Source organism: Ambystoma mexicanum, chromosome 1p (genome assembly GCF_040938575.1).
Source record: "Ambystoma mexicanum isolate Mex_15411 chromosome 1p, UKY_AmexF1_1, whole genome shotgun sequence".
Lineage (NCBI taxonomy): Eukaryota > Metazoa > Chordata > Amphibia > Caudata > Ambystomatidae > Ambystoma > Ambystoma mexicanum.
Window position 1 is genome coordinate 767,404,888 of NC_090921.1, and position 22,907 is coordinate 767,427,794.

General features: G+C 46.4%; 1 protein-coding gene and 1 non-coding gene across 5 annotated transcripts in view; both read right to left on the bottom strand.

Annotated features, from left to right (window-relative positions):
* The window catches only part of LOC138580465 (protein S100-A16-like), a 136,636-nt gene that overhangs the window by 76,919 nt on the left and 36,810 nt on the right, over positions 1-22,907 (bottom strand). The window lies entirely within an intron of this gene.
* On the bottom strand, positions 3,505-3,666 carry LOC138462593 (U1 spliceosomal RNA). The gene has a single exon (XR_011265193.1). It is a non-coding gene; the product is annotated as a U1 spliceosomal RNA (small nuclear RNA).

Here is a 22,907-nt window from a genome sequence, read left to right on the forward strand (position 1 = left end):
ACCCAAACCTCCTTACCGTTGATGCCTGAGTCGAGTGTGAGAGGGGGGCGGAGATCCTCCCCTCACGTGACGCCGCACCCAGGCTGGGCTCACATTGATACAATGTTTTTAGCCCAGCCCGGGTACTTCTGCCTGTCTCACCTGCAGTGCACGAACAATTATTTATTTATTTTTGGTAGAAAATCATATTGCAGTAACTGCGACATGATTATGAAGATAAACAGCAAACAGGCTTAATTATACTTCAAATAGCAATGCAATACTGCTTATTTTATGCCTTGCAAAATACATGGCGCAAAAGAGGCAAGACAAAGAATGCAGGCAGAATGCCCCAAGCCCAAACTACCGGGGAAGGTAGAAAAAGCACCAGAGCTCGATCCGAAGAGGTTAGCCTTTGTTTCGAAAACCTCCAGAGATCCCAGAAAAGAGAGACAGATCCTGGAGAAGATGCCAGGAAAAAGTGCTCGGTCTAGCGGGACCGCTAGCGAAGATCATGGATTTAGCCGAACGAGCAAGAGATACAGGGGAGAAAGTGGAACCAGAAGTCCTCGCTAACTGGGCGCAGAGACCAGTGTACCTCCCGGGCAACGCAAATTGCACCATTTCATCTGAACGCAGGAGAGGTCTGCTCCTGAAAATAGACCCCAAGCTAGGAGATCTAGCGTCTTACTGTTTGGGGAGACCTTTGGGAAGGAAATGGGGAGGTTTGTAGGAACCTACACCTCCTTAGAGAAGGCCCAAGTGTCAATAAAGAAAATATTCTCCGGAAGAGTTTTTGCCGGGACCGGTCGGTACCGAGGCCGAGCGACCGGTCACTGTTAGGAAAGATTTCCATTTCATGATTAATTTTCCCTCCAGTTGTGAACCCCCCCCAACTATTTGCTTAGTTTAAACACCATAGTCTGATTTTGCATGTGGAGCCCAGCCTTCTGCTGCACTCCACTGGGCTTTCGCTCACTTTGTTACTTTGTTATGGGGAAACTGACATGCCCTTAAAGACAGTCAGTACTGAGAGACTGTTTCCCTTAGTCCTTGTCAGTGTTGCAACTTTTCTACATGTTGCAAGTGCACAAAGTACCTTACAGTACCGTGCACTTGGGTCTCAATCATTTCCAAAGGCCCTAGATACAATCAAAGGATTTTTAGGAGCATTTGGGATGTGCCTTGGACAGGGCTGGGGGCAGCTTATCTTTTCATGTATTTTTAACCCTTTCCTGTAATGTTAACTGCGTTTGGCACAGAAAGGTGGCATGGCGCCAAAATGGCAATGCCACGAGGTTCTTTGTCCTGTCCTTTGGCCATCTTGCCCCTTTCCCTTCCCCAGGTCGAGTCGACCCGGGTCAATCCTTATTTGGGTATGCATTCTCCTGCGAAACGCCAAGCTTTTGCGGGCTTCTGAATGCCTTGTATGCGCGCACACAGCATGTGGGCTGGACTGTCTAGTTCCAATACAAATCCTGGGTGGCAGAGAGTCTGGTGTGCTGTGAATGCCTGGGACCACTGTGGTACATGATTGGTCCACGTATGTTGTGCTGTATGTGAGAAAATCTCCCATTGGTACTCTTCGTTTTGGCGCAAAGGACTTATCCAAAAGACTTTGGATAAGAGAAGGCCCCAAACAGCCATACCATGTTGATCGCTGGAGTTCTTACTGAACGAAGGATAGGATCCAAGTATCCTAGCCGAGTTAAGGAACCGCTGGTGACCCGCTAGAAGGTTTGGCACCCTAAGCCCAATGTCATCCAGCTGGACCCTTCTGCATCTGATCAAACTAGAAGATCTCTGAAGACGCTTCGACCCATTGGAATCGTGGGATCAACTATTCTCTGCACCTTCATCCAACCCTGCAAGTAAGCTTTCTCAGAAGTGTTCCGGGGCCAACCAGTGTGCTGACCAGTTTACGCAGGACCTTTGCTCTGTCTCTGCCGCCGTTTCGAGGAGGCCCTTGAAACTTGGTATCCCGTAAGCTCTGTATTCACGGCACTCTCACACCGAATTTCGTACACTTGGCATTCCCAGGTCTGGAGTAAAGAGAGAGCCCGAACCTGGGTTACACGTGGTTATTGCGTCGCCCAGCCGTGGTGACGAACTTAGCAGGTGCGCTGCTTTTGTGCCCCTCTTGCCCCTGAAGCCCGCTACTGTGAAACTGGCCTGATCCATCCACCAGGAGTGGAGAAATCGCCACTGTCCCGTTTGGGAATCAACGCTGTAGCTTTGCCGCTGAAAGCCACAGAAATTGCTACATTTGAACCTGCAACCGAAGTGGACTCGACTGCCGAAGTTTGGTCCGGAGTGCACCTAGGGGTGGTAAGTACTAACAACCCTTACCGGTGGCCCCTAGGGCATCCATCCATTTTTACGCACAAGTGGCCCCTAAGGGGCCCCTCTCCTTTCCACTGTTAGTGCGAGCTAGCAAACTATTCCCAACTCTTGGAACCTGTTCTGCCATCAAGGGGAGACCTTCCACGAATAGTGGAAACTTATTCTGCATCACCTCACCTGCCTTCCCAAGCTATTACAGACCCTACAAGAGACCCTGATTCACCCATCTGTACTACTGCATGCGCCAGCATTGCAAGTACATCTGAGCAATAGGCTCCTCCCATCGTAGGGATTGGACTGCCTTTCAGTTAGGTTTGTGCAGGCTTGTCCAACCTTTTTGAATGTGGGGCCGAAGCATTAACTTTTTGTCACCCAGTGGGCCGGCGAGCCAAAAGTCAACAACCTCACCCAAAGCAGTATATTAAAAAGCGATAGTGTGACCTTTGACACAATAGCATCACAGGCAGTGATAGCCATGCAGGTCCAAAGATAGCTTTTGGTGTCATGGGCAGTGATCAAAGGTTAGTTGCTTGTGATTTCTTTCAGTGTCTATGTGTTAATATTTTTATGAAATAGTGGGGGGCGACCGAGCGTAGCGAGGGAGCTACAAGGTTCTAGGGAGGGTTTCCCTCCTGAGGGTTTCCCTCCCCAAGAATTTTTCTTCAAATATGGGGTTGAAATGGTGCATTTTACAGCAGAAAGGGTGACCAAAAAGCCATATGTTAACAATAGTTCTAAAGGGGAACATGAAAATTCCATGTCACCAACAGCAGAAAAGAACATTGTACAACACAACACATTTTAATGATCAATGTGTCCACAGTGTAAGACAGCACTGTCAGTGATGTAACACATTGTCATGCTGGTTGTACCCAAAATATGCCTCTGTAGCAACATGTCTATGCTGGCTGTTCCCAATTTAGGCCAGCATTGTCCTGTATAAAACATGGTTGATGCTGCCTGAGCATGTGCAGTGTGCCCAATACATATGGCAGCTTATCTCTGTAATACACATTACTTCTGTGGTGATGAAAGAAGCATAATTCAATTCAACAGATAAAATGTGGAAAAGCGATCACCCAAAGGTGAACCTAATTGAAGAAACGCAATGTGAGCACAATCTTAAAGTATGCAACCTAGCAGGCCTAGTGCATACTTTACCTTTTCTTTCACCAATAAATCAGTGTGAGAGCGCGAACGCAGTCCCCCACTACCAGAAATAATGCAGTCGTGTATCCCGCATTTGGGAACATAGCAGGGGTCAGCAAATCCGATGTGCAATGGGTAAGCCTCACCCTGGGAGATCTGCTCTTGAGATCAGATTCTCCCCTGCCAGCTAAGTATGAGTTGCATGCAAGAGGGCAGGGGTTGGGTCAGTCAGTTCTGGGAAGCCCCGCTAAGCGAGGGTGAGAAGGCAGGCCGTGACCCAGCCCCTCGGAAGCTCTGAGCATCTGCAGAGCTGCCTGTCCCGCGTGTAGTGGGAAGCTCCAGCAGGCAGAGCCCAGCAGAAGAGCAGATTGTAGCGCAGTTCCTTTCTCCCATCAGGCCCTGCTCGGCCGGAGATTTGTATAAATAGCAGGATGGCTCGAGCAGGCCTGTTGCCGTCTGCCCACTGGCCTGTCGGCCCCACACGGGCCCATGGCCCTCCTGAGCGGAGCTGCTCAGCGCTGCCCCATTGACACCATCATAATCATCCTGGACCTCGACGCTCCACCACCCCTGAATCTCAGAGTTCTGCTCAATGACAATGCTGATGCTTTGACATCTTTGCTGTAACCATATGCCATGTTGTGTCAGCCGAGCCTGCACAGCGCCAAAGGAAAGTATTCCCTTGTCCGGGCCCAGAGGTCACTGAGTCTTCCAGTGCCATCCACTTGGCACGTCCTACTGTTCCCAGCGTTTTCTACCCGCAAATCAGCACCACTGCCAAACAGGACTGCATCATTGGGGCCAACTTGACCCCAGCCCAGCGCAAAGGCACCCATGCTTCTGGTCTGATGCTGATAAGCCTGGCTCTGCTGAGATCCGAAAAACAAGAACCAAGGTATTTTGGGAACATAGTACTATTGTTTTTTTGTGTTGCAACTGTATCAGCTCACACCTCTCCTGAAGGGTATAGGCTGCCCTCAGACTGCGCTTCCAAAAGAGTGAAAATAAGTTATACCTGCTGGGCTTGCCCGTTTCACTTTTATGATTGGTATCACTGCTGCAAGGGTATTAAGCGCGTTATAAATAACCCATCATATCAGATCAGATCACAGATCAAGATCATAAGCAACTTCCAGAAACCTTGGCAAGTGGTCCACTGAGGCCCATTTGCAGGTAGCAGTGTATTATTGGGGCACTACTAGGGTAACATGTTGTACTGTACATGTGGTATTCGCCATGCTTTGATACCCCACTGGCCACATCTATAATGTCCAATGTACTTGGTATAATGCATGGACATTTTCATCAATCCGCACTGTGCTTAGAGGTAAACGTAACCGAGCTTGCGCTGTTCTTATTTGTCTCGAGACGAGGAAAAAAAGCACTGCAAAGGTTATGTTTCTCAGCTGATAAAGGTTCATCTTCGGTGACATTCGCAATTCAAAAGATTTTTGGGGCAGACAGGCTGTGTCGGCGCAACCCCTGCTAAACATATGTCCAGAGATGACAAACCTTGAAAGTAACTCCGCACAATGGTCCTCTGAGCAGCGGCCCACAGCTAATCAGGGGTTCAGGAATCCACTGTGCTGCCTACGCCGAGAGGAACTCCTGCACAGTACCTGTCCACATAATCCTTCGCCCGGGCCAGCACTTTCTTCTCCTCACCTCACCACCTCCTCCCTTCATCTCGGCTCGCCTTTTGCCCCTCGGAGCACCATGTAAGACAGGAACGGGCATGTCTGGGCCGCAGCCCGTTCCTCTCTTGCATGGTGGGTCCTACTTGCCTGAAATGGGATATTTAAATGCAAAGTAATTGCTACTATATTAATCCCATTGTTCATAGTTTGTGGGAGTACTGGGCAATTGTACGGACCCGCGCTCACTGAAAATGAATGGTATTTCCCGAGGTAACCCTCACTATGCCGTGATACAAATTAGTCTCTCCTTCCTCCGTCATCAAGTCCCAAGATCTTCTTGAAGAATTTATTTATTTCTGCAATGTTTGTCGGATATCCGACAAACATTGCATAAATAAATAAACGCTTCGTGGCTGAGGACTGGAACTACCTCTGTTGACCCCATGGGGTCACCAGAGGAAGTTACAGTTTTGCGCATAGGCACATTTTATTTTATTTTTTTATTTTATTTTTTTTTACTCAAGAGTTGTCCAACATACGGCCTCACGGGCCACGTAAAATGGCTTGGCGGGCCGCATTGTGGCCCGCGGGCCGTATGTTGGACAACCTTGGGTTTGCGTTTGCTGCAGAAGCGCCTAAAGACTATTTGCACTACCTGCTTCCTTCCCTTTCTAGGTTGTGGACGCATTTCATGCAATACTTCTTTAGGCCACTTGGTCTTGTATATATGCAATTAGGTTTGATTGTGTTGGTTTAATTTGTTGTGTGTTGAAGTTCAAAGGCCTTGACTAAATGTATTGCATTTTATTTTATACAACTACACCCGACTAGGAGTGATTGTCATTTACTCTGTGTGCTCATTGAGGTCTTTCAATCCCACTCACCCCTCCTGAGACATATTCTTGACTGCTGCCAAGCTACCTTGATTGGTGTGGCTTGTCCAGAAGGTTACCCTGTTCCAAGAAACTTGGCTGGCCTCCTGAACCTCTGTCCACTAGGTCAGAGTTCAGAAATCCATCTTAACAGTCGCTACCAAGCCACGAGAAGGCCTCTGAAAAACAGGCAACAGGATGCCTTCTTTCCCCAAGAGGACGCTTCCCGAGAGGAAGGAGAGGCAGAAGACAGGGAAGAGGACAGAGCTTCCCAGCAGGTGAGAAAAGTATATATCCGCCAGTCGGGGGGGGGGGGAATATTGAAATTCTGGGAGAACTGGCGCACGATTTCCAGCGACGCCTGGGTACTGCAAACAGTCAGAGGGCTGCAGCTAGAATTCATACAGACACCCACACAACCCAACCCACTCGTCCCTTACACTCGGCGCAGATAGAGAAGGAGACTTTACACGCAGAGCTGCAATGCTTAACAAGCAAAAGAGAGATAGAGCCTTACGCTACGATCCCGAAGTTTATAAGCAACATGTTCCTGGTACACGGGAAAGACAAAGTGAGGCCCATAATAAACCTGCGAGAGATGAACGGCTGGGTGGTCTACCATCAGTTCAAGATGTAAGGAATCCATCAGCTCAGAGACACCCTAAGACAAGGCGATTGGCTCACAAGAGTGGATCTGAAAGACACGCATCTCACAATGCCAGTCCAAGAAGATCGCCCCTTCCTAGCGTTCAAATGGGGTGGGCAATTTGCGACAATGCCGTTCGGACTAGCTTCAGCACCATGGGTATTCACGAAACTCATGAGGCTGATAGCCGCGGCAATCAGAGAGAAAGGGATAAGAATGATAATATATCTGGACGACATTCTGCTGATGGCAAGCAGCAGAGAAACACTCCAATATCAGACAAGCTGGGTGACAGACCTCCTGACTTCCTTAGGGTTCCTAGTGAATCGGGAGAAATCAGAGGTGATACAAGCGAGGAGGATAGAGTTCCTAGGGTTCGTCGTAGACACCAAATCGGCAGCACTGGAATTGCCGGCCAGAAAGAGAAGAGTGAAATAAGAAATTGCCTCAGCAAAAACGTTATCTCCCTACGGACCATAGAGAGTGTAGTGGGTCTGCTAGCAGCATCGATCCAACCAATATTCCCAGGACCCCTACATTATCGAGCCCTGCAATGGCTGAAGATAAAACACTTACAACAAAGCTTGCAATACCATCACTAGTGCAGCTAGATAGAGTCAAAGACGAAACTAGAATGGTGGCTACAGAATATGGACGCCTGGAACGGGAAGGCCATATGCAGCGATCGGCCCGATCTGGTGATAGAATCAGACGCCAGCAGAGCAGACTGGGGCGCTCGCTGCTAAGAACTAGAGACAGGGGGCAAGTGGAGTATGGAAGAACTCAATTTGCACATCAACTGTCTAGAACTGTTAGCCGGGTCATTTGCGATCACGGCATTCACGGAAGAAAGAGTGAATTTGTGTATCCTGCTGAAGATGGACAATATATCAGCAGATAGATACAAAGTCCAAATTATTAGCGGAACTAACCAAGGATTTTTGGCACTTCTGCCTGGGACCACAGTAGTAGTGGAGTAGCTCCCGGGTTCACTTAATGTAGTAGCAGACTGGAACTCCAGATATCTAGCAGACTCCAGCGACTGGATACTGGACAAGACCATCTTTCAACAGAGAGGAGCTCTGGGGGCCAGCGCACACAGATCTGCTTGCGTACAGACTGAACGCACAAAAGAGCAGATACTTGAGCTGGAGACTAGACCTGAGGGCCACAGGCGTAGATGCGTTTCTCCAAGATTGGAGAGGGGAGACGCATTACGCCTTCCTGCCATTTGTTATGATGAACAGAGTGTTGACGAAAGTTCGCAGAGAGAGAGCGACAATCATAGTAGTGGCCCTGATCTGGAAATCAAAAGTATGGTTTCTAATGGTGATGGAACTAGTGACCCAAGAGTACTGCCCCCAGGAGACAGTCTTCTCATGGACCCAGTTGGGTCGTATCACCCTCCGAGAGCGAGAGGGACTCTTCTGCTGATGGCGTGCATGGCGATGCTGGAATCTCCGCGCAGGCTGTGAGCCTCATCGCGGAGTCATGGACACCATCCATTAGAAGGAGCTACGACACAGCTTGGTCACGATGGTGCAAGGAGAGAAGTCTTCATCTCGTTTCAGCCCCTTTAGTAGAAATATTAAACTTCTTAGCAGAGCTACTCCAAGGCGGGAAAGCATATAGAACGATCAGAGTATACAGCTCAGCAATATCAGCGGGTCACTTACCCATAGAAGGGTTGCCCATAGGGGAGAACATAGCAGTAGTTTGACTACTCAAAGGAATAAGATTTAGGAAGCCGCCAAACCAAAGTATGACGCATTATGGGACGTTTCTGTAGTCCTGAAACTATTAGCCAGCTGGCCGGGGAACAGATACCCGTCACTGAAACAACTGTCAGGGAAACTGGTGATGCTTTTGTGCCTGGTGTCATGTAGAAGAGTAGCAGATGTCAGAACCCTAGATGTGAATAGGAAAGTGTACGGACCAGAAGGCGTAACCATTCACCATAGTCAGAAGAAGGAAGACAGATTCAGCGACGATAGTCTACCCCCACCTGCAGGAACACCCCAAATGGTGTGTAGCAGCCTGCATAAAAGAATATGAACACAGGACCACAGAGATGAGGTCGACGGGGACGACAATTGCTAACATCATGTAGAAAACCTCACAAGGCAGTAGCGACAGCAAGATGGGTGAGAGAAGGGATGCAGTTAGCAGGGATAGACATGGCCAAGTTTGGAGCGCAATGGCTTCGAAAGCGCTAGCACAAGGTGCGATGTTGGAAGATATCCTGCGCCGGGCCAACTGGCCCAGTGATACTACTTTTAGAACATTCTATTTTATCAGTGGCAAAGACAGCGATGACAAGCTTTGAACAAGCATAATACTCGCCTCCGTCTTGACATAGACAGAATCAAGACTTCCTGCGCTATTAGCAGGGGTAATCTTCTATTAAAGACAAGGAGGCAAGCATTATGCTTCAAAAAGTAAAAAACAAACAAAAAAAAATAATAAAGTTCCCATATGGGAAGTTACAAAAAATGTTTATTGTTGAAACTGCTGGAGACAGGAATAAATGTTAGATGAAGCATAATGCTCGCCTCCTTGTCTTTAATAGAATCAAGACTGCCTGCGCTATTAGCAGGGGTAATCTTCATTGTGTCCTCCACCACTGACAACTCGTATGACTTCCGCAGGTGCCTGAACCTTGCATGAAAGATGTTGAGCCATGCGTTCAGTGTTTATCGCACCGGGTGGAGATTAAATCTTTCGAAGACGGGTTTGATCTGCGGATGAAATTATGCAGCGAGGGCCAGCATTGCCACCACTTAATAATCGTCTTCGGTGATGTTCCTTAACAACATCTCATGCCCCTATTTACCAAACGGGTGGAGCAGCAGGGAGCGCTTCGATTGTTCAGGCCTTAAAGGAGAGTTCCGGGACTTTTTTTTTATTGTCCCTACGGTTCGGCCATGTGTTTTTAAGCATAACTCGGTAGATCGTGGAAAACTTTCCTATGGACCTTACCCGACTTTTCGTCCATTAACGCACTCGAAATCAGCCGCCATTTTATGATAATCCTATCACTTGCCGCATCGCCCTGGCTCACCTGCTTTTGCGGCACTAAATCAAATCCCCCGCCCCTGAGCCGGACATCAGCAGACGCGTACCGCCCATTTCCCAACGCCAAAGCACGTTTCGTGTCAACAATCGCTGCGCCTCAGCTAATGACGTGTCGCCATGGAAATGGCAGGACGCCTCTTTCCTCAATAAGTATAAACACACCGTTTCACAACACACAGCAGCAGATTTTCGATTCCATTCTTCTCTCTGTGCTACTTTGAGTATTCTGTGACTCGTTTCTGTGCTCTGGTCAGCTACCTTCGCCGCTTCTCGGCCTTGTGAACACCTGTACCATCTCTGTAAATTATTTTACTTTCTTTACCACACAATGGCTACAATAATGCCGTATATGTACGAGCCCGAGTACACCGAGGAAGAACTACTGGAAAGGCAAGCACGCGAAAACGATGGGGATTCGGACGGCAGTTGGGAGGACCAGTCAACGGATGAAGAGCCTGGACCATGTCGCATGGACGGCGTCTCCACCTGGTGCACGTGCAATCGGTGCGAGCTAATGCCAACTGAGGAGGAGAACTGCTGCTGCCGTGAAAATTCCGGGTGCTTGGCCTACATTTCGGAAGGCGAGCCAAGTCCGCAATGCATCACCGAGCTGCCAGAGTTCAGGGAAGCCTGCCTCTCACGGACAGTGTTGAGGATGATGATGGTGCTTATGCACGAACTTTGCGGCACTGTTCGTCCGCGTAATCCGAGTAACGAGTAAGTATACTCTGGTTGTGATGTCAGTGATGCCACTACTATTTCATGGTCGTCTCCCACATATAAAACTACATCTACATATCATTCGAATGCATGTAAATTGGTTCCATGTGGGCAAACGGTTCAGGCTAGCCGGTGATGGACAGTGCGACAGCCCAGGATTTTCAGCCAAGTACTGCACCTACCACTTTCAGGACATGGAAAGTAAGAAAATTGTGAGTTCGGTGGTCGTGCAGGTGTCACAAAGTACATCCTCAGTGGCCATGGAGAAAGTTGGCTTTGTAGCATCATTGCAAGAACTACAATCGCGGGGAATGGTGATCGACCTGATAGCCACGGACAGACACGTTTCAATTGCCAAGACAATGAGAGAACAGTACAAAAATATAAATCACCAATTTGACGTTTGGCATCTTGCAAAATCAATCAATAAAAAATTGTCGGCTGCAGGTAAAAAAAAAGAATTGCAAGGTATTTCACAGTGGTCCAAGTCAATCAGCAACCATCTTTGGTGGAGCTCAAAAACATGTGGAGGGTCGTTGGAAATTCTACTGGAAAAATGGCGGTCAGTAATGCCACACTGTACGAACGTTCACCGATGGAACACGAACCAACATTTCCACAATTGTGAACATGGCCATTTGTCCACAGAGGAGGCACGGAAGAAGAAGTGGTTGATTCCTTCATCACCCACTCACAAAGCCATTGAAAAGATTGTATTTGATAAAACTATAACAAAAGCTTTGAGGGGACTCACGGAATTCTGCCACACAGGAGATTTGGAGGTGTTCCACAATATGTGCCTAAAGTACAGGCCAAAACGATTGCATTTTGGCATGGAGGGCATGATAAATCGGACTCTTTTAGCGGTCTTGGCACATAACCATAATGTTGGCCGTCAACAAAGTAGGACGACCGGAACTTTAGGGACGCTTCGCTACAATAAGGCCTTCACTAAAAGAAGTAAACAATGGGTGATCAAACCAGTGTTTGAGGATATGTAATATGAGTTTATTGAGAAACTTATTGTTGACGTCCTAGATAGGCACATAAATGGAGTTGTGAACGAACCTGTGCAGGGGACAACTGCATTGCCACCCAACATTGCATCTGTTCCATGTCCACCTAAAGAAGAACTCATTGAGAAATACACATCACGGTTTAAATGATTGTAATTTGATTGTCTGTTCTCTCAAGTCTCCTCATGTCGCAGGCCCATTGAATATGTGTATCTAGCCAACCTTGTTCATTTGCGCATTAAATTAAACCAAACAGTAATATAAATCATTTTTCAATAAATATAGAATCTCTCCGTATTTATGGTTCTGTGTGGCTGCAAAGCACGCAGACAAAATGCAAAGATGGAGTGTAAATTTCAAGTCCTGTGAGAATTCCTTACACTGAATGTAGCTAACTTGGAATGTGTGCTCGTTCGAAGTGAAGGTACAGCAAAGGAACATCGTGTGCCTCGAAACGAACTTTTCGGAACGTGAACAAATAAAAATGCAAATCGCTGAATATTCTCAAAACATTTGATGTCAAATAAATGTACTTTGCCAAATGTACAATCTTGCCGTTTGCTTTTAAACCACTGTTTCATATTCCGAATTGTGGCGCTGTATTGTGAGATGATCTATGACCCTGTGTACAGCAAAGGAACATCGTGTGCCTCGAAACGAACTTTTTGGAACATGTGCAAATAAAAATGCTAATCGCTGAATATTCTCAAAACATTTGATGTCAAATAAATGTACTTTACCAAATTTACAATCTTGCGGTTTAATTTTAAAGTACAGTTTCATATTCCCAATTGTGGCGCGCTGTGTTGTTTGAGCTCATCTGTGTTGATTTCCTGGTTCTGTGTGGAGTCGCGTAGAAGACGCCTGGGCGCGTTTGCCTACGCAGCTCAGTCACGTCACGGATAGAGGCGGGGAATATGAATGTTTTGATCAAGTCTGTTTCAGGGGCGGGGGATTTGATTTAGTGCCGCAAAAGCAGGTGAGCCAGGGCGATGCGGCAAGTGATAGGATTATCATAAAATGGCGGCTGATTTCGAGTGCGTTAATGGACGAAAAGTCGGGTAAGGTCCATAGGAAAGTTTTCCACGATCTACCGAGTTATGCTTAAAAACACATGGCCGAACCGTAGGGACAATAAAAAAAAAGTCCCGGAACTCTCCTTTAAGTCACACTCTCCCACCCAATGAGCAAGGTGTGTGGTGAATTAGGGACAGTGAAGAAAAATACGTGCCATCAAGGAACACAGATGTGAGGCTTTGGTCCGAAGGAACATAACTAAATGCTTTTGAGTGCTCAGGGTGGGTTGTGTGGTGGTAAGAGATGGGCAGTGTGTTCACTGGCGAAATGAACATCCTCGGAAACATGGGCAATATTCTTACACTTGTTCTTTCAACACATACGAATTCTATATTTTGAAAGAAGTGTTAGAAGCCTTCCTTGACTCCGAATGAATGGAAGCACGAGTGAGTGACTGGCGAGTGTTGTGCCCCCTGTTTAAGTGTGAGGTACCACCCCTGGTGTTGGATTCCCGACTTCTCTGCCACACAGTTACCACCAACTATCGGACATTTGTTCTGTGTATACAAACAAAAGACGACGTACCTGGCCCAGCTGCCTCCGGTCATCCTTTGGACTCCGTCTTAAGAATATAACACAGAGGCATGCGAAAACAAACCGCAGCAGCGCTGCAGGAAAAACTGTTTAGTGTTTCTCCCAAAGAATTACAAAACGGTTGAAAAGGTTCACCAGCAGCAGAGAGAAACAGCAGGAGGGAGAAAATGATTACCCAAAAACCAGTTACCTTTTCCTTTTTTAAAGAAGGGAAGCAGGGAGAGGCAATGGGGTACGTGGGTGAACACCCGAACGTGAAACAAAAAAAAATGAGGCTATATTTTTAGAAACAGCCTAGGAAAAATCAACACATGGGACGAAGATATACGATCGGTTGAGCAACACGACTCCCCCCACCCCTCTTGCCCCAATTGGAGCAAAGCCTGTGGATGCAGCGGTCCTTGACTCTGCTTGATAGCAGTTGTGCGTCTAGACTACAGAGGCTTTTGGCAACGATTTGCGTGCAGTGAGGTCCGGCGTAAGATTCTGGAAATGGCGCAATCGACGGCCTCCACCCCTCTCTCCACCGCCCCCTGCCTCCCAATGAGAGAAGAGAAAACAATTGCTTCAAAAGCAGCTTGTTTTTACCAGTTCTCTCTTGGTTGACATCCAAGAGGAGGCGTAGACCGGCCTATAGGGGAAATCCTGACAGTCACCGCTCAGGAAGGGGGCCTCGAAAAGGGCAGGAAGGTTGGTGGTCAGAGTAGGCCACTTGAAGAAAACATTGGCAACCACTAGATCCGTTCCCACTTTCCTTAGCAGGAAACAAGCTCGACCTAGTGCTGTTCTTCCAGACAAGGAATCTTCCAGTACAAGGCGTTTCTGGGCACAGGCTGCAAGCATGCAGATACACATACAACAATATCCAAGTAACACAGGCATTCCCAGCAAGCACCTTGCGCTTCATAGAAGCAAGGAGGGCAAGTATCAAACCTCTTCTGAGCATTGAGGCCCATCATCGTACCATGGCCCATCTCATCGACATCGCCTAAGCTGTTGCACAAGCCAGAGACCCTCCTTAGTCTCCGGCTTTACTAGAGTGCTGTCTCCAACACTTAATGTCCTTTTCACTCCTAGTTGCCCTTTGTCATTCTGCACGTATTTTCAAAACTAATGCGCAGGAATAAAAAAATAAAAAAAAGAAGAAGAGCAGGTCCCAACTTTCAGCCCTTTCCAGCCACCCCCCTCAAGTGCCCAAGTGCACAAAGCACTCCCAACACAGTTAGCCCTCCATCCGCACTGGTACTATGCACATTCCGAGAGGAGAGCGATGTAGCTGCCGCTTGTAATCTAGAAGAACCTGGTTAGCTAGACTACTGACCAGGGCCTAGTCCTGGGGAGCAAGATTGGTTGATTTAATCAGATACCAATTGCTACTTTTTGATTCCCCAGGCCAACTGGTACCATAGAAATGTACCCATTTGACATTAGGCTTGTGTTTTGGGGTATTCATATTAAAGGTATACTAGGAAAAACATATTGTAAAGCATAATGGATCAAAAGTCATGGTCTGCACCCGCTGAAATCACCCGCACTGTGGTCCCAAGGAGCTGACGGGTTAAGACCACATCTGCATAGACAACCTAACCGGCACCAATATTTTCTCCAAACTGGACCGGAAAGCTGGCCATTACTAGCTGAAATTGTGCAAAGCGCTGTGCTTGATGAACATTTTCCAGGCACTTAGGCAATCACAGGTCCAGGAGCCTGAATTCTGTATTCCAGGACACCACTCATGCCACGAGCTGAGAGGACTTCAAGGGGTCATCAACATAAGCGCCAACATCATGGTGCACTCCCAAACGTAAGAACACGTGCTGAGCCACACAGCTGACAGACTGCTGCCTGACCGCAGGAAATGGAGCACGTCCATCTATATTACTATTGATAGTAATTCAAAGCTGTCACAGATCAAAAGCAGCAGGCGCCAATCTTTCGAGACCCTCAATGGCCAGCAAGGCTTCAAAAGTGAATGCTCCAACTCCAAGAATCTAACTTTGAACTGGAAGATCACCCAACGGACACACAGCCCAGTGGACTTTCTATCCTGCCATCAGAGACCAGAGACTCCCAAAACGTGCAAAAGAAGCAGAGGACACTCAAGCGCGCATGTGCACTGCAATAGAAATCACACTGTCTACTCACAGTACCCCATTAACTCAACAACCTAAAATAAATGGAAAAGGACAGATGCTTCCAAATCATTTGAGAGAGCATAGAATTGGGTCAGTGGGACACAATTTTCCATAAACAGCACAAACACATTGCAAAACATTTTGAAGACAGAAGATTTTCTCAAATCAAGAAATCCCCAAAGTACAAAATACAGTCAAAAGGCCACCGACCCATGGGAGGACGTTTCCAAGATACAGAAAACGACTGGCTCTGATCCTCCCACATCTCTCTGAATGCCACATGGAGAGGCATGTGGATTCCTCAATTCTCCCAAAATAATCATATGCATTACACTATGAACAAGGGCGGAAGCTAGGGCTAGATTTATACAGATTCTCGTAGAAATATTGCACAGCTTGCGCTCCAGCTCCCTCCTCATAGGTCATGCCTCCAAAAGATTGTCCCCACACATTTTCTGGACCATTGTGCAACCATCAGACAATCTGATAGAGAAAAGGAAAAACATACAATTGAGTTCCAAATGACAAGCTAAGCAGTTTGCGGGTCGCCCTGAAGTCAAAGGCTTCCTGCAGAGCAGACACCCTTAAAGGAAAGCCAGCATTTCCTGTAGGACGTTTCCTCCGATAGTCATGAAAACAAAAGGAGCCGTGGGGACTGAGGCGATTACACGAGGCACTCAAATCAACCCATTTCCTTAAAATTAATAGGCATGCATGGTCATATTCCACACCCGTAAAATGCCCGAGCGTCGACAGCAATATTTTGCCATTCCTCAAAAATGCAATGTTTGATCAGAGATGCTGACCTTGCAGATCAGATAAACTAATAATTAAGTAAAAGCAGAGATTGTGCTCACAATTTTTAGGATGCTGAGTAGACTTTGTCCCGTTAGTCGGAACCATACAAATACAAAAACGAATCAATCTAGATGTTTTGCTTTAAATATACTCATGATAATTCAATGAACCTACAACCAAAACTCATGCAATATGAGATCATCAACTAGGAAAGTCAAAAATAGAAATTGCTATCTTCCAGATCAATATTTAATAGCCATACTGGAATCATCAATGAATATGCTTGAAAAAGAAAGAGTACATAACACTTAATTCCATAGATGTAACTTCATTTACATTACCATGTTGTTTGAATAAGGTTGCTGTAAAGACTGGACGGGTGCATCAGTGCTTCTGTCCTCCAAATGGTTGGGACAAAGGCAGGGAGCCAAGGTGCTCTATATGGTAGAATGGATGAGCAACCAAGACTGAAGCTCTCAGAGGTGATGCAGGCAGGTTCTTAAGTACAGTGAGTTGCCCAGCACCACAAAGGAATGTCCACACACTATAGGTGATAACACAGCTTCTTTATATAGAATAAGGTTTCTACCAATATATATACAGATACATAATAACCATTATTTTAAAGTTGGGAGTAAAATTATTATTTAGGGAGTAAAAATATAAGCCCAATTCCCAAAGAGTATTTTATAAGAGTAAAAGTATGTTTTAACTGAAAAACAGAATTTCTTTTTGTAAAATTTATTTCGTTGCACCTAGTTATCATGCACATTAAAAAGATACAGGTTTACTTCTTCCAATAAGGCAGTTAAAATGGTAGTTTTCTTCCTGTGGTACTAAGTGCACTACAGGTCCAAACATGTCCATGGAGTTGTGAGGGTGAAAGCAGGGGCGCAAGATTCTACATGTCTTTATCCCATTTTCTATTGGGAGTATGTTTTACACCCTATTATTTTTTGGGAGCATTTGCCAATTTTTCGGAAGCAAAAATGGCTGATACACCCTTTATCTGTAGGGCTGATTGCACTTTGTACTCAAGCAGTTCTATTCAAATATAATGGCAAATATATACACTATATATGGTACCACACAATACTTAAATTCCGTAATAAATGCACTATCTGCAGACAGTTTTAAATAGGCATGTGAATTCTTAAGTGAGGTGTAACAGCATAGATTAGGGAATAAAGGCAGATTAGTTATGAACTGTGGCAGAATGCTTTCTTTAGGCTAGATAAATAATCTGTGTGAGGATTCCACCCCCACTGCTCCCTCCACCCCCCCCCCAAACCCCAACGGGGCAACCTGTAATGGAAAAGTTAAGGAGTAACTGTCTTTTACAGCCCAGGTCAGACATTTTCAATAACCTATTTTCTTCTTAAAGGTTCCACCACCCCAAGATACCCGAGAGGCCAAAAGAAAACAAGATCGAAGACAAATCTAGGATCCCAGGATGACTCCTGGGGCTAGACGGTGCTCTTCCTCATCACAGTACCTTTGGTGCCTTGTCAAGTGAAATGGCAAGAGTTTCAAAGTTTCACTCAATGCTTCCCTTCGAGGATGGACTCCCTTTGGAAGAAGGAGCCACTAGGATGCTGAGTCCAAGAAGTAAAATGGAACCAAAGTCTTTCTGGAGTACAGCAGTTTTGCTCTTCGCGGTGCTCTCCGTTGGTCGACGATTTCTATGACTGTAGAAGTCCTGGGAAGATGAAACTTGCTGTGGGCTCCTTAAAGGCTTGGTAGTTGAGAATAAGCTCGACTTCTGGCAGCGATGGATGCATAGGCCACTTTTGGTGCCGGGTTTCAGATTATTGTGGTTTTCCGACTTTTGGTTCTTCGGTGCTGCAGCCGCAGCATGGACCCCAGTGCGGCTTCTGGCGACCTGGACTCGACCACCGAAGTGAACCACGGACCCTCACCAAGTCTTTACCCTCTGGACATCTTTGTTGGATTCTGGTGGCGGGAAACTCACCAGCAGACCTTCCTCTGCACTCAGCGACCCTGGATCTTCTCCAGTCAGTGATGATCGAAAGAATGTCCCTTTTAGAATTCGCAACTGCAGGTGTTCAGCAGCACTGCGCCAGGGTACTCCCTCTTCTGGCCAGTAAACAGCAACAGGCTTACAGCAGTCACAAACGCCCCTCTGGACCTTGGGTGACACCAATGGGCTTTGACCCGAGATGTCCGAGCACTCCTCTTCAGGACTCACGAAGACCCCTTCTCCGGACGGCAGTCAGACAGCACTGGATTCCAGGGTACATCAGTAGAAGAGTAGCAGGGTGCATGATGGTCCCTCGTAGCTCGGGGAGCGGTCTTCTAAACAGGTCCTCTCTGACTCAGTCCTTGGAAGAACATGGCAGCTTTTGGATTACATGAAGAAAATGCAGCAGCAGACCTACTCCAGGTAGGCTTCAGGGACAGTTTCTTCTTGCTTCAGCTTCGACTTCAGGTTCTGAACAAATTGGTGAGTGAAGGGTCCCCCATTCAGTCAGACTGAGCAAGGATCAGTCAACCATTCACGCAAAAGGGCATTCATGCAGGCAGGCAGCCAATAAAGCTCACAGGCATTCAGGCCATTTAATCTACCCAGACACCCATAACAAAGTATGTGGATTGGGGTAAGCACCCAGACTTCTCAACACACTACACTGCATTAATGTCAGCTTCAGTCAGGGCTGTCTCGGGCATTGTGTCACACACAGAAACCAGATGTGAGTTCACTTCTTACATATGTATGTTCTGCATTTAGGGTGAACGCCCTTGTAAATAGCTACTGTTTGGATCTACTGTTTGTACATTGACTTGCAAAATGCTATGTATATGATTGACTGTAAATTGTTGTAACTGTAACCTTCAAGAAATGCACCCAGATGCCCCTGGGCTAGGCACGCTATACAAATAAATAAAATACAAATACTCCACTCATACAGATCCCAGCCCAAGGGTGTACCCACAACACAAGGCCCCTGGGAAGGCTAGAGTCAGTCCGACAGGAGGCAACCCCAGAGCCATATATTGTATTTCCACCCAACAGCCAGTCCGGAGGAAGAGACAGAGTCAGGGCTTCGGGAAACAAGGTAAAAGGCAATAGAAACCAAGATGACACAGGGGGCACCATGCCTTGCTGCAGGAATCCATCGTTTCCTATGGCAAGGCGTGGGTGTCCCAAAAATGGAGGCCACTCGGAGCCACAGCCAAGTCAGCATATAGCTGCCACCAGCTCATATCCTGCTTTGTGGGTAGCCCAAGTGCCCAAAACACATGAGGGGTACACGGGTGTAGCCCCACACATGGGTGCCATAAGAGTATCCCATGGGTGTTGTTCACCAAAGGAAAACATGAAGAGCTGCACTGCCAGAGGTCTAGGCTGGACCTCAGTGGCAGAAAAAAAGAGAAACAACACACAGAGAAGTGGTGGGACAAGGACCAGGAGGCCTTGTCCCTCCATAGGGCATTTCCAACATCTCAGTTGTACATTCACTATCAAAATGTATATCTTTTTTTTTTATAAAAAACGAACTGTGTCCATAAAGAAACACAGTTCTCCTTGGAAACCAGATCACACAGTCACTTCAAATTGAACATATCATGCCAACACACCACTAGTACACGTGTTGACCCGATTTATGCCCACACGCAAGCACACATTTCTTCCTCTTCACCTTTTCAAGGGGAAAAAACACGCTTTAAACGTATGTAAAACGAGGAGAAATAACACTTTGAACTTTTTTCATTTTCCTCAAGTCAAACTTTTGGGTGTGATGGTTTTTCCGATGAATACTTTTCAGGAATTATTATGTAATTCTATTTACCTATGCAGCGACTCAAGCCCTTACTCCAAACATTTTTCTTTGTTGTTTTGTCACACAAGCCATTTGATAGAAGAATATGTCATCATGTTCCAAACCACAAGAAATTAAAACCATCAATGAGCTTCCCCTCAAATTTAATACACTTTTCAGAGCATATTTTTTTACATTTAAATTAAAACCAGAAAATAATTTGTAGTTTCAATGAAGTACATTCTAAATGTTCCTTCTCTCCCCACCCCCCCCCCCCCCCGTCTACCTTATTCATTGTTGTTTGCCCAATGGGCTATAAAGTATTGTTCTGCAAAATAAGAATTTCCATGTTTGACTATGCTGACTGGGTAGGCTCATATCAAAAGGAATTCTCAATGTATATAAATTGAATTCTCAGGAGTAGATTTCAAGCAAATTGCATAGATTGCTTTGTGTACATTCATGCAGCACATGAATCATTCATTATCTGGGATTCAAAGTGAAATATTGTTATCTTAAGTGTTAAGAAAAACAGTTTCTTTATTAAACATCGTTTAATTGTGAAATGCTTTGTAGTTGATATTGAAATGCATAAGAAACTTTGCCCAAAAATTGTTTAGGTCATTTCCGGAATTCACTAACGTTTAAGTTCGCAGGATAGGTTGAAAAAGTCAATTTGCTTTTTTACAGAAACGGAGCCAAAATTGAAATCCATGTGTGGAAGGGGGCGTTATGTGATAAGCTACACATCTTTGGCCAGCAACAACACTCATTGTATATCTGTTTCCTAACCCTCACTCCACACACCAAGCGCAAGACGTGATGTGTTGGGTTACGACAAGCACAAACAAGCATCGGCAATGCCAACAGTTTGGGCTTTTGTGCAAGCATGGGAAAGGCACTTGCCAGGCACAGTCGTAGTGGCATTAACTGCCCACTGTTGTTAGAAGGTGGAAAATGGTGCAAGTACTTGGGCATCTAATAGCAGTGCCTGGCAAATGCCTCATACCTGTACACAACCCAAAACTGTTGGCTTGACCAAAGCTCATTTTAAACAAGACTTTAGTGGCTTTGCCAATGCTTGTTTTTAACAGGCATTCAGTGAAGGACATGCAGAGTGCTTATAAATCGAGTGGCTGAAGGCAAGCTGGTAAGACATTTTTATAACATCAGTAGCAGGTTTACAACTCAATTAAGTCATTAACTCTCAGAATACTGCTTTGAACAAACACTGGCAGGCACTTTGAATGCAACGCCTGTTGATAAGGCTTGACTAAAGTGAGCTCTAAAAGTACCCACAAGGAGGTGTTCTTGGAGGACAGAGGCAGAAATGGGTGCGAATGACCATAGGGATTAGCATGGCGAAGGGCAGCTAACCAAACAACACCTACATACTCTGTCCCTCCTCGTATGCCATCCTCCCCAGCTGTACTGCAATGCAATAGTTCTTGTTATAGGTGGCGCAAACACCCACTAGCCCAAACTAAAAAGTTCCCACCCTGCAATGGAGCAGGGGATAAAATGAAGAACCACTCTGCTATTCCTCTGGCCAGTGCTGCAGCCATGTGCACATCCACCCTAGCTGTAAACGATGCTCCGTGCTTAGGTCATGATAACACAGCTGACAGGATAGGACATGGAGTCCAAGAAGCTCCAAAAGGAAATGCTGAAGCGGCCCAGGGAGTGGGCTTTGTGGCAGGTATAGCAGCGCTCTACCTGGGTCCACAAGAGAACAGTGAAAAGGCTGTGCAATCGCCACAATAAACTCTAAGGTGGTGTTGGCCTCTGACAGATAGCAAAAAATGACATTACACCGGACACGGAAAGGAAGCGGAAATGTGCATATTGGGGAGCTCAGGTGAAGAGGGGTGGTTGACATCGCTGGTGTACAATCAAAATATCCCTTCCTTCCCCGGAAGCAAAACAAAGAAAGAAGCCATACAAGAGGGAACGGGCAGGGCACAAGAAGGAGGGGTGACGTGCCACCATGGGGCATTCCCATTGGGGGCAAAGGCAGTCAGACCAGTAATACAGCAAGGAATCCAAGTACAAAAGGATTCCATGGGAAACAACAGTACAAGAGACCGCAGCTGAGTGCCAGCTCGTAGTAGGGCTGGGCAACTACAGGGAAGCGGAGAAGAAAGGTGGCCCCCGACAAAAGGATATGGATTCATTGATGGTTTTGAGAAGAAGAGGGAAAAAAAACGCTCACGGGTGTTGCAGGTTTTTAAACCAAATTTGCAGGAGGGAAGGTTCGTTTGGCACCAGAAAATAAGCAAGGCTCACTATTAAGTGTGGCCTTTCGCTGGACTTGCTGCTCGCTCGCTGAGCATTCCAAGTAACAGAGGGATAGATTAGGAAAACGGAAGGCATTAATGAAGAAGGTTTTCAGGGCAAGGAAGACGGTGCTGAGAAACGTGCAGCAAGAGAATGGAACATTGCTTGTGAGGAGATCGTCCCAGGGAGGTTGTCTAAGAGAATGCCCTTGGCCAGATCAGAGGTGGCAAAGCATATATGAGTATTCAGAGATCAGTAACTAGACGTCAAGGTGGAGAAAGGGTGACGTATTTCAGTAGGAAGTGAAAATTCACTTAGCGCAGCAGACATGCATGTATTTGGAGTGTCCTTGGATGATGCCCGTTGAGTGGTAAAATGGCCGTTATGGGGGGCAAGAGGGGCTCATTAATAACAGCACTCAACTTACGGCTCTAGCAAACATGGCGGTTAATTTGATGATGTGCGGAACTTGAATAGAATAGGTGTACTTGTATCTTGTAATTTTACCCGGAACGTGTCACAGAGGAGTAGGGCAGGAATGTCCCTGGCGATGCACCGTCTTGTGCACAGTGGAAACGGTTCTATGAGATAGCAACAGAAGTAGCAAGAGATGGGAAGAGAAAGCCAGAAGGTTGCAGATCCATCGCAAAGAAGGGCATCGTCAGAGGTGAAGAGGATTGCATACAGCCACGAATGGAGAGGGTCACTAGGGAGAGAAGGCCGGTGAGAAAAGGAGTTCCGACTCTGAGTGAGCTTAGCACAAGTGAGAGGTTTGGTCTCAGAAACATCTGAGGGCAGGTGCTCTATTCTTTGGAGGATGGCAATATTTATTTATTTACTGTGGCATTTGGAAAGCGTGCTAAACCA